Source organism: Crocodylus siamensis, chromosome 7, assembly GCF_052110815.1.
Source record: "Crocodylus siamensis isolate JL-2025a chromosome 7, ASM5211081v1, whole genome shotgun sequence".
Lineage (NCBI taxonomy): Eukaryota > Metazoa > Chordata > Crocodylia > Crocodylidae > Crocodylus > Crocodylus siamensis.
Window position 1 is genome coordinate 82,785,945 of NC_143401.1, and position 12,037 is coordinate 82,797,981.

The window sequence follows — 12,037 nt, forward strand, 5'->3', positions numbered from 1 at the left end:
AATCTCCCTGTGTCCACCATGGGGGAGGGTTTCTGAGGGGAAAAAAAAAAGTGTTAGAAAATCTATTAAGTGGTGAGAAGAGAGTTAGCATCTGTAGGGGAAAAGTCAGCTTAGAATCCATCTTTCAAGAAAAGCAGGGTTCATTTGTTCGTTTGTTAACTGGACTTCTTTAAAAACCATTGTTTGGCCTGGCATGTGAATAGATTAAGACTTACAAAGCTTACGGGAAGCAGGTCCCTAGTAATCCAATTCTGAATATTTTTGCCTTGCTTACGATGTTTCAGTCAGCAGAAATTGATAACATGCATGCATTAGGAGCATGAAAAGAGCAGAATGGATTGTAGAATGTAAGGAAAAAGACATTCAAGTCTCGATGCACTGAGCTTGTTTCAATAAAGAATTTGAGTTAGTTAAAGGAAGAAACTGCATTAATTTCGGTGGAAGTCTTGGGCTGCATAGAATTAAAGAAGGGATCTCAGGAAGTCATCTATCTAGTCCTTCTCCCTGCTCTGAAGTAAAGTGTAAGTATATCTAGACAATCTCTCTGACAGATGTTTGTCTAAAACTGGTCTTAAAAACCTCCACCAAGAACTGATATTCTCTCTGGGTTATTTGTTTTTAATAACTTTTCCTGTTATCTGACACAGATCTCTTGCTGCATCCTCTTGCAGAACTGTCTGCTCAGTCATTCCCTATCAAACATTTGTGCATTTGATTTATCCTTCTTAAATATAGTCTTCCACATTTCCCTCTATTGAAATACATCTTGTTGACTTCAGACCATCTTGCATCATATCTAGAGCATTTTGAATTTTCTCCATGCATTTTGTAAGTGTATATTCTATTCAGTTATCAGATTTGCTAATGAAACTATTGACCAGAACTGGACTCAAGGTGTACCTCTGTAGGACTCCTAAAATGTTCTCAGTTTGACTGCAAATGAAAACACACAAACTGAGCACAGCTGGGGCACCCAGTACATACGGTACCAGCTGCAAACATGTTTGATAAATGGTCTTGGAGTATTAATATGCAGAAACTTCTCAAACTAGGAAGAACGTGTACAGGGAGAGAGAGACAAGAGTTTGGAGATCATGATTTTTCACATATATCTTCAAAATAAACATGCAGACTGATTTCTCAATCCGATCTAACTGGTTTGTTACCTATTTGACTAACAATAGCTCTATCTTTCTCCACACAAAACTATATCTTTCCAAACACTTAGTCCATCTTCTGTTTATATCAGACCCATCTGCAGCCTTCTGTATATAATCGCTTCTTTGACATTAAAATAAAAGAGTACTACAAGCATCACATTGTTCACAATCAGTGCTTCTGCACAGTCTAACATCTAAAACGAAATGTCTCTAAAGCAAATAATTACTGTAATTCTTCCTTTTGCCAAAATAATTTCCCCTGTTCTAATTTGAATTTCTGGTCCAAAAATTGATACATATTCACCTTTTATCCATTATACTCTTGGTTCTTTGTCAAATCCTACCAATCCTTCCTGCGCTGCTACTTTTTTCTATTGCTTTGTTTTAATTACCAGCTGATTAGGTTATTCATATGCAGCCACTAGAGGGCATATTGCAGCTTGCAGAGTACATGGTAAATCCTATAATATGAACTGGTGCCTGAATAATAGGATTATCGTTTTCTTCGTTCAACCCCATTCTGGATTTCAACTTTTCTTTCAAGGGAAGGTGCTTTGTGCTTTGTCCTCTGTCCTAGTTATTCCTAGAAAAAATATTCTTGATGGCAAAATTTAGTAACCTGTAGCTGGATTATCCTCTATTTGCTCAAATCAATCAAAATAGAACCTGAAGGTAATTTTAGTAAAAATAGTCTGGATTGTGAGGTTTTGGCTGAATAAGATATGATCAAAACTATCAAAGATGAAATTATGCATGAAGGACCACACATAACCAGAAAACAACCATCTGATATAAGTAACCTCTTTAAGATATCCTCAACTTTCCCTATACTAAACATTATTTTTTGCTGTCTGAATAGGGCTTTTTGTCCGTTTGTTTTTTCTCAAGCATAGGCTAATTTCTCCCTGAGATTGCAAATTGCCTGGTTCTGTGAAGTGCTGAGGCCTGCTGTGGTGGATGCTGTGCGCCTCCCAGAAAAGATCGTTCTTGCCCCAGAAGTCCTTTAAATGCTCCTTTCCAGATCCATCTCAAGGAAATAAACATGGGGTGGGGGAACTTGGAGCCCCCCGTGTAGAATCCTGCAAGTTCACTCTTTAACATGGAGCCTACACGTCTACCCTCTTGCAGCTGTTTGGTGGCTCACGTGAAATGATGCAACTGTTTCAGTGTAGGCACTAGGCACTTACTCTACAGGGTTTCTTGGAACGTGAGTCTGAGTGCTTACAAGCAAGTAAATTCTTGCTCTTTCCTTCCCTCAGTGGAACCAGGGTATGGACACAGGTGTGACTCAACTTTCCCTGCTCTTGGCCAAAATAACTAAACAAGTTCAAATGTTGGGTCCTAAGAGACTATTAGTAACTGTTACTTCCTAGAAGCATAGAGGAAGCCACGAAAGGATCACGACTCAGAAGCATCTCTGGGGAATGGGTTCCTGGTGTTATACTTGAGTTGCAACACACAACCCACTAGTAGTCCTCAGCACATAAAGAAAGGATTTTACCCTTTCTAGCCTCCCAAATTATTCTGTTCTACTTGATGATTATAATAGTATGCTTTTTCTTCTATTTAATATTCTCAAAAGCTTGCTTTTTAGATATTTTTATGGAACGATGTGCTTCGGTGTACCTTTATAGCTGGGGTTTCCTACGCCTCTAGGCCTGTGCGAATAGGGAAGTATTAGATTCAGATTCGGCCGATTCAGAGGACAGTGATTTGATTTGAAGATTTGGATCACTGTCTCAAATCGATTTAGCGAATTGGCTTCAGAAGATTCGGCACTGATTCGGAAAGATTCAGAGATTCAGCCTGAGAACTATAATGGGGAATCACTGAAATACCTATAACTTTGTCATTTTTTGGTAGATTTTGATGAAAACAGCAACAATGGTAACCCCTTCTGAGAGCATGGGGCCTGCCAAGTTTCAAAGAGATAGGTGCAGGGGGTTCTGGGAAACTGCACCTCAAGGTGCTAACAAGTAAAACTCATGACGTGTGTGTGTGTGTGAGTTAAGGCACAGTGGGATGAAAACTGCAGGGATGGTAGCCCCTGTTAAGGCCATGAAGCCTGCCAAGTTTCAAGGAGATAGGTGCAAGGGCTTCTGGGAAACTGCACCTCAAGCTTCTGAAAGCAGAACTTGTGACTTTGTGTGTGTGTTAAGGCGAAGCAGGATGAAACCAGCAGGGATGGTAGCCTGTTAGAGGGGTGCTCAGGCAGAAACAGCTCACAAAAGGGACAGAAAGGGTGCCAGCAGAGGCTTATGTGCTGTTTCTATATCCCTCCCACAGAGCACTGTGATTGGAAGGGAACTCAGGGAAAGATTGCAATCACTGGCCAGCTACAGATGTCAGTCTTTCTCCCCTGCTCCCCCTCTCTCTTTTCAGTTTCTGTTCCCCTGCAAGGATGCCTTCTGAATCTCTCAGTCTTTTCTGAATTGATTGGGAGGGTTTTTTTGTTCTCCCAATTCAATTTGGATTCGGTGATTCAGCTTCCAAATTGGACCAAATCTTCTCCGAATCAAACAGGCGACCGAAGGTTCGTGCACCCTTATATGCCTCCCAAGAATTCTTTGGATGGAGAGGGTGTGATTTACTGTTGTCTAAAAAGGAATTAGTCAAGATCAAACTGGGCATTTCAGTGATTAATAGATTGGCATGGCCTCCCTGGGAGGGCAGTTAGGGAGGTGCACCAACTAAAATGAATTTGGCAGCTGCATAAACAAACTGTGACAACTTAGAGCAGGACATAAAAGAAAATTGCTATCTGTTTCAGACTGCTGGAAGATTTAGAGGGACAGGTTGTCACCACCACACTTGGGACACTGAAGGCGATGCCACCTATCCTCTTTCAAAATGTGCCATAAGAGCTGTACTGACCTCACATGTATTCCTCATCCAAATGACAGCATCACTAGCTTCTCTGGCACATAATGCCTCAGTATTAAAAAGCACCCTCAGATCCGCTTTCTGCAAATTAATCAAACATTGGCCAGGACCATTCCTGCTTAGCTGAGGACATAGTTGGGGGTTCTCAGCGTAAGGTAATGAAACCTGTAGTTTATGTATCTTTTTGTTCTGCTTCTAATACACGAAAACTGTATTATTTTTATTTATTGCCTTTTATTATAAAAGAGATTTATTTCCTCAATGGGAATAAAACCAGAACACCAAAATGCAATATGGTGACCTGCTAAAAGCAAAGCAAACTGTACTTAATACAACTGAGCTCTTATAACCAAAACACACTTTACCCAAAGGAGCTAGATTGTCAAGGATAAACTGTCTAGGCACAAAGATTTTGATGAGTTTAACAGGTGGGGTTTTTCCCACTTTGTATTTCATTATATTTCCTCACTATGTCCCTGGTCTTTTAGTTCACACACATTCATTCCTTTTCATTCTTTTTCAGCTTCCATAGGAATTGATGTATTTATTTAGACCTAGTAATTTGAAAACACATTTAACCATGTGATATGTGCTTGCTTAGTACCTTGCAGAGTGACCTCCTTGGCAGCAAACAAAGAACACATTGACTTTTACAGTTAATAATCCATTGATTTATGGTGGAATACACATATGTAATCAACAGGAGAGCAGTAATTGTTTCAGTAAATCCCATGAACAGCCCCAGTATACACTGATCCACAATGCCCTGGAACTGTATCTTCACAATGTCTTGACTCTCCCCATGGACACTCACAGACACCTTGAAAGTGTTTTAATAGTCTCACAAGGTTCGCAGCATCCTATCATTTCACATCACCTTTCCTTAATATGATTGTAGTGAGGATAATCTATCAACCCAAATGCCTGCAAAAACTAGCTAGCTGAGCTATTAGTGATTCACACCTTTCTCTAGGTGTTGATGCCTTTGGAATTAGTTCTGCTTGTCACCGGAGTCGATTCAGACAAAACAGACTTATGGACCTGTAGCACTGATTATTATGCAACCTAATAATGTGCTGTTTAGAAATACAGAGAAGGGAAATAGTCGTGTGCTCAACCCACTGCACTGACCCTCAAGAGACTTGGGTTCAGTTTACAGTTCTGTGACTGACTTTCCATGTGACCTCAGGTTAAGTCTCTTGATTTTTCTCATGTCCCCATCTTAATAGTTCTTCAAGTTTCCTATCCTTTACCCATCTTCTTTCTTTAGGTTGCAAACTCTTTAGTCTAAGACCGTATTTTAATTTGGGTTTCTACAGTGTCTACTTCAATCATCTCCTTTAGGTATACACGTTATAGTTTTTTATAGTTTACAGCAGCACTTAATAACCTCAAAATGAGTTTTTTGGGGTCAGAGACAGAGCAATGATACAAGAAGGCTGTTCCTGATGGCAGAAGCTCTGAAAGAGAAGTACTATAGCGGTGTTGAGGAAAGGGCATGGTTGCAACCTGTTTACTTAACTGAAATAACTTTATAGAAGATAATCCCGGGGTAATACATTGTTTAAGTCTGTAATTAAGGCAAGAATTAGCAGATATAACAGAACTGCATAACGGGCCACTTCAGACATCCGTTCATCTCAGGGGAATTTGCTTTGCTCCCTGGTGCCTCTTTGGAGATTCGACATTGCTCTCATTACTCCTTTCTAGTCTTCACACACATACACCATATCTTATATAAATTTCCCTTTCACCCAATCAGGACCTTTTTTGTTATACAAATTACCCAATCATTTTTATTTCATTTAATTTTTTATACACAGTTTCTAGAACTAAGTTCATTGTTCCTTATTCCAGGAACTGTTCATTTCTATCCATTTTTCTTATTTTGCATAGTAGAATGTGTGCACCACCCAATCAACAGCTAAAAGGGTATTGTAAAAAAAAAAAAAAAAAGGTCATTTCATGTAAACCAAAATTGAGCCACATATTGCTATGAACAACCAAGCAATATGTGAGTTCCACTGAGCAAAACACTAAGCATTTTGCTTACGTAAGTGTAAGTAAGAAACATCCATAAAAAGCAATTTAGAAGATGTTTTAGTTCACATGACTCACAGTCAAACCTCATGGTTTTTTTCCTCTATCCTAAAGGTTTGGAAGAATGGTGAGTGGCCAGCTTGGCCATTTAGTGCAATTTGGTCTCTGCTGTCAAAAGATTCTTGCCAAGTCTTAAAAGTGCACCAGCGAGTCTTCATCATCATCAATCCCTCATTTCGAGGATGATCTCTACCATGGCTCACTGATGGTCCTGAGGTGACTTAAGAGTTCAATCCTTGAATCGCAGATCCATCTGCAAAAGTTGCCTGTCTTTCTGCAGGGGGGAATAGGCTGCAGGGATTCCTCTCCTTTTCCTTCCTCTGATCTTTCTTACCTGCTTCAAGGGCAAGATACTTTACCTTGAAACAGGCTGCTGCTTGGTTGAGCTTCCAGCACCGCTGGAGTCAGTTGGTAGCCAGGTCCTCCCAGCTCTCGATGTCAGCATCCGTTTTCCTGAGGTATGCTGCCAACGTGTCCTTGTAGCATATCTTCTGGCCACCACATGATTTCAGGCCACTACTAGCTAAGAGGAAAGCACATTTTGGGGAATCAAAACTCCAGGGAAATACCAGTTTGGAAAATGAATTGTCTGCAGTGTATCCCTTGTTGCTGATGTGGACCCAGAGTAATACAATGCAAGCTTTTCTGATCTGAGCTAATCATTTGATTAACGAGAGTTTAAAGTGAAGATCTGCTGTTTTGATTTGCGAGGCTTTTCCTGAAGGGCTGACCAATCACTGGACTTGACAATCTTCCTGAAAATCCTGGATAAAAGGGGCTTCGCCCTTCGTAATGATGGGGCAATCATTCAAGGAGCTTCTAATGATTCTGATGTTTACAGCTTGGAATATTTTCCACACATGTTCCAGCTTTGCATTCACAGCATCGACTAAACCAACAGCCTGGAACAGACATGATAGCTACCAACAGGAAACTTGTTTGACAGTTTAAACAGACAGCATGTGTGTTTCCTACGTTTCATAATGCACATAAAGAATTGGGTTTGCCTGCAGCCCAATTCATTCAAGATGTGGTCACATGATGGAGCTCTGTTTTGGAGAGCTTAAAATGTCTAACTGAAAAGAATTTGCATTTAGTTGAGCTTGCTCAGCATCGCTTACTCAGTGAAACATTCTGGGAAGCAATTGGTCAACTTCTGGGCTTTTAGCTGTGCCCCTGTTGAAAATGAACTGGTCAGTTCTGAAAAATCACAGTCAGGAGACTTGGGCGCCCAGTTCCCATTTGTTACAATGGGAATGGGTGTGGCTTATGCATTGTTTGAAAAGCATGTCCCAAGGTACACGGGTTGCTAACAAAAGCAGAAATCCTGGGCCGTGGTCCATCTCATGTGAACCTTGCAAGATTAGAACAAGGTTACGCCGCTGCACGAGTGTCGGGTCCCCTATTTGAAGTACATTTTTTTTGTTCTTATGATGGCCGTCGGCTCAAGGACTGGCGTGGAATTGTTCAGCCGTGCCTTCTGTCCCCAGACTATCATCATCTCTGGCAGTGAGTTAAAATAAGCCAGATATGAGAGAAGTGCCCATCAACCTATTATTGGGCCATATAGTCAGCTGGCGCAAATGAACATGCGTCATGGGAAGACAGTGGCTTGGTTGTGACAAAGTACTATACCATGCCATGTGTTCAGGAAAGCATGTAAGCAGATGTTTCTGCTTATATTAAGCATATAAATACATATTTTGCTGAATCTGGACAGGGTTAAGCATGTACCATATATGCTTATGAAGCAGGGATTCCTATTCAGAGGAAGTCCCTTCCACTCCCTTGTGGGTGAGGTGTTATACAATAGCCGTTTGAGTTTGCTAGGCAGTAAAGCGATTACGTACCAACATTTTCACTGGAACAAACAGAACTACTGCTTCTTCACTTTGTCTAATGACGCTGCAAAAACAATATTGTTTGGAACCAAGTGATGATTTTGATCAAAGCTCATAGTGAATAATAATATCTATGAATTTGCTTTAAAACCAGTGTTGGGGGACTTAACAGTTACTCTAAAAAAAGCCACAGAAGCTAGCAATAATGTTTGAATCTGGGTGTTGCTATGGAATCCAAACAAGCTGCTTTTTTTTTAAAATTACATTACTGAAAAAGACCAACTGAAAGAGAAAAAGGTCTTTCAAGTACCAATACAAATCTACTGACTCTTTTAAGATGACTAGCTGTAACTTGTGTAATAATTTGTACTGAAAATTGGGAAAGCAGAAAAAGTATTAAGAAATATGTATAAAAGAGGAAAAGTCATTCCCAAAAAGCTAAGTTACAGGCTAGATTTTTGATACACATGTCGGGTAGCTTTTAATCCACTAGTTCGCCCATGGATTTCAGTGACACTTCTCAGAAAGAGAGATATTGCTCAGTGTGATAACGTTGGCCTTGACCCAATAGCATAACTACATGGGGGATGATTGGGGCAGCAGCTCTGGGCACCAAATGGTAGGGAGCAGAAAAATAATAGCTGCCAGCAGCAGAAAGGGGTCACCCCTGCCCAGGACACAGAGCTGCCCTATTATGCCTCTGTCCTGACCAGTAACATCATCTTTTCCCTTGTACCAAAGAGAGGCTTCTAGGTGGACTGTTTTCTGCGTCGTTTCTGGCCTCTTTGTTGAAAGAGTCCAACTGGTACCAATTCCAGTTGGTATCTTTATGGGACTCTGTTCAGAGGTTTTCAGCCACACAACTCATAGAGATTTCAATAGGGGACATGCAGCTAAAGCCATGCGTGATTATTTGAAAATTTATGGGCTGACCTGTGTATCCTCTCTGGGGAGGACACCTTGGGTCAGTCAAAGTGAATTGAAACCAAATGTCTCCGTTTTCCATGTTTATTTTTTTCATAAACAGAGCACATGTGCAGCGTACAGCTGCTGTTGCAATGAAGTTTTCTCTCGTATTTGGGTGATCTGTACTTTAAGTTGTACTGATACTGCTATAGAAAGGGCAAGTGACACTGGAGCACTTAACAGTTCATTTATCAAACTGCCTGGAAGAGTTTCAAGGAAGGCAACTGAATAATAAGGAGAAAGGCTATCAGTACCCAAAGAGCTGGAATAAATAAGAAGTCACGAAGCAAATCAGTGCTGACTTCCTCAGTGCCTGAGAAGGATAAAAATTACAAGACACGGAATATTTGTTTGGGTGGTAGGCTGCTGCTGTTTCTTTTATTGCCTGGTATCCCCACGGGCCTGGTCCATAATGACCTTGATGCTTTCTTCCATCTCAGCAGCTCCTGCTTGTGTCTTTTGTATACATACTGATGTCCCTTGACAGAGTTGGCCCATGGAGCTCTTATTGTAGCAAATTTTAGTCTCAAGTGTGTTTCTTCAGGGGATGGGTATGCTGTTCAGAGCATGGGGACAGAGGTATAAGAAGATGGATTTGCTAATCATTTATCATTTAATCTAAGACTGTTTCCACGTATATAAAATGAAGCTGATGTTCAACAACATCTGCGAAGTGCTTTGAAATCCACAGATGAAAGGCTGAACATGAGCACAAAGTATTGGTGATTTGGAATAAGGAACAAATGCTTTATTGTACCAAGATGAGATAAATGACAGTAGAGTAAAGCTAAGCTACAGACAGACTGAAGGACAGGCTTGGCAAAACAAGGAAGGGGGCACCCAGGAGAACTCAGTGCTGGGACTGTAGAATGAAAAAGCTCATTAGTGCTTAATGGGTGTACTTGGTAGCTGTGTTGGTCTGACGTACAAAAAAGACATACAAAAAACTAGAACTCTTTGGTTCCAAAATGATACCTTTTATCATTTATTAGATCCAGCTGATCTAATAAAAGGTATCATTTTGGAACCAAGAGTTCTAGTTTTTTGTATCTTTTAGTGCTTAATGGGAGCATGTGAAACAGGCTAATAGTATGTACTGGGGGGCGTGATCTAAGGGCTAAGAAAGTGAATGGAAGTGCTTCCGTTGATTGGAGGGAAGATATTTAAGAAATGATGTAAATACTTGATAGACCCATAGAAGAATTCATAGGATCTGTTCCTCTAGCAAAATAAAGGTCTAATACATGGTTTTGAACTGATGGTGGAAAAAATGAGACTGAATGGCAGAAGAGGCTTTTCCACAAAGAGAGCGATCAATTTGTGAAACATTTGGTATAGGCGAGAGAAAGGAATTTAAGGTTACATGGGAAAACTAGCATGACTAACTTGGTGAAAAACAGAGTGCAGCTGTTGTAATATAAGAGATGGAGTATGGGGACTTCTGTTTTACCCAGTAATAATGCCTGGTTTTATACAGTTATCTGCCAGTCCTGGGTACCCTGTGTGGTGCAGCTAACTTCTCCCTTCGACCAGCCATCTCAGCCATTTTGATACACAACTTTGAAAGCTGAGGGAGATACCCTATAAATCCCTTATAAATGTGGTTCGTGCAGCAATTATTCAGATTCCAAATCCTGCTTTTGAGCTATGCAGGCCAGACTATTTGCTGATATAAAATAAAGATAAGACTTTGCAGATTATAAAGGTATTTCTTCAGTCATCGTTAGTTGCTAAGAAGTTCTGTGAATCATGCTGCGAGAATTATTCAATGCCTATTCTGGCAAAGAAGTTCTGAGAATGCTGAATATTCGTAATAGAGCTTGGAAAAGCTGACAGGATCCTAGGCAAGGGTTGATGAAGACACTGATTTCTTTTCCTAGTGTTTACTCTACAGGTAATTAATTAGCTTTCTATTAGAATGCAACCCATATTCCATAGTAAGAAAAAGGTGATAAAGAAATATTTGCAAAAAGCATCTTTTTTAGACACATGAAGAAAGTTTCACTGGACTATTTAGGATATAGATTTGTTGAGAATTTAGATTTGGTGAGAATGCACTGCAGTATAAGTAAAATGTACTAACCTCATTTTTTACATAAAATGTGCCAGAGTAAGATATGCACCTTGTTTTTAAACAGCAGAATGAAGAAGAAAAGGTCTTTCCTTGTACTAAATAACCGACTCGAGGCAGCTAGGCAGTCGAGCCTGCTTCTTTTTCTGTCCCCATGCAGACTTTCCTTTCATACTTGTCCAGTGAGCAGCAGAAGCTGCTCTTACCGTATTTCCTCGCACATAATGAACATTCCAATTTCCAGGGGAAAAGATGTATGTTGTATACAAGAAAACATGGTATCTTCTAATTTCACACCACAGATAATGAACATAGCCAAAATTTGGGAAGAATGACTGAATGTGTTGAGGTTTACTATTGGAAAACAGATTTTGTCACTCCCACCAAAACATCGTTTTGTCTTTCTCAGAATGAGGCTTGTTAAAGGAGATCTAGTCATGATCACAGCCTACATCTTTAAATTATTAAAAGGCAAAAAAATCAATCTATACTTTTAGTGTTATTTTTTAAGTGGGTTTCCAAAGACATGTACAGTGATGTATTCTAAAAACGATAAACAGTTTGTTTTTTCTTCTTAAAGATGCACCCAGCAATCAAAATGCCTTTCCTCTGGACTATTTGAAAATGACCCTAATACCCACAGACAAAAATGGATATATGGAAACATAAACCTAACATATCCTATCATGGGAGAACAAAAAGAAAAGGAATTGCAGGACACTCATTAATTTAAGTTAGTAAATGTTTCCTTGTTAAAGCATATTCCTTCACTGTTTACTTGACATTAACCACTGAACTCAGCCTGCCTCTGTAGGATAAGAAAAATCTTATTTTCTTGTTGGGCTGTTTCTTTGTTCTAAATCTAAGGACCTATAAGACTATAAGAAGACTGTAACCTGACTTATTTAAAAGAAGACTGATTTGGTCCTGTGGAGCATTGTTATATATTAGAAATCATATACAGCAGAAGCATAGTGCCAGTGCTTTCAGCAAAAGGGGCAGAGGTGGGGAGCAAG

General features: G+C 39.9%; 1 long non-coding RNA gene across 1 annotated transcript in view; it reads left to right on the forward strand.

The window, feature by feature from the left end:
• The first annotated feature begins 423 nt into the window (after nucleotides 1-423).
• LOC149860050 (uncharacterized) overlaps nucleotides 424-12,037 on the forward strand; it is a 62,835-nt gene continuing 51,221 nt past the window's right edge. The window contains exon 1 of the long non-coding RNA XR_016443427.1: nucleotides 424-521. This is a non-coding gene — a long non-coding RNA (uncharacterized LOC149860050). The remainder of the gene's footprint in view (nucleotides 522-12,037) is intronic.